This window comes from Desmodus rotundus, chromosome 9, assembly GCF_022682495.2.
Source record: "Desmodus rotundus isolate HL8 chromosome 9, HLdesRot8A.1, whole genome shotgun sequence".
NCBI classification, from domain to species: domain Eukaryota; kingdom Metazoa; phylum Chordata; class Mammalia; order Chiroptera; family Phyllostomidae; genus Desmodus; species Desmodus rotundus.
In genome coordinates, this window is record NC_071395.1 from 62472331 (window position 1) to 62472693 (window position 363).

A 363-nucleotide genomic window follows, 5' to 3' on the forward strand; every position below is an offset into this window, starting at 1 on the left:
TCGAGATAGGGCCGCTTCATTACCTGAGCAAGAACGTCTCTCGCTGGTTGGAAGAGGGAAAAGGCGTCCTCCACGTTAGGCAGCACACACCAGCGCCTGCCAAAGCTCACCCCTTGCCGCCCACGGTGGAACCTTAGCTCGCGGACTACAAGCCCCGGCAGGCCCCGCGCCGCCGCGCAAGCTCAGCAAGCTCGCGAGCCCGGAGAAGCGTCTGGGCCCCGTCTTCCCCCACTGTCTGGCCGGCAGGGGCGGGGCTGGCGCCTAAAGGGCGAGCCTATTGGTCGGGTGGTGCGTCAGTCGCTCTCCGTGCCCACCCCCCCGTGAAGGCTCCGCCCCTCACGCCAGAGCCTGGTCGGCTGGCGC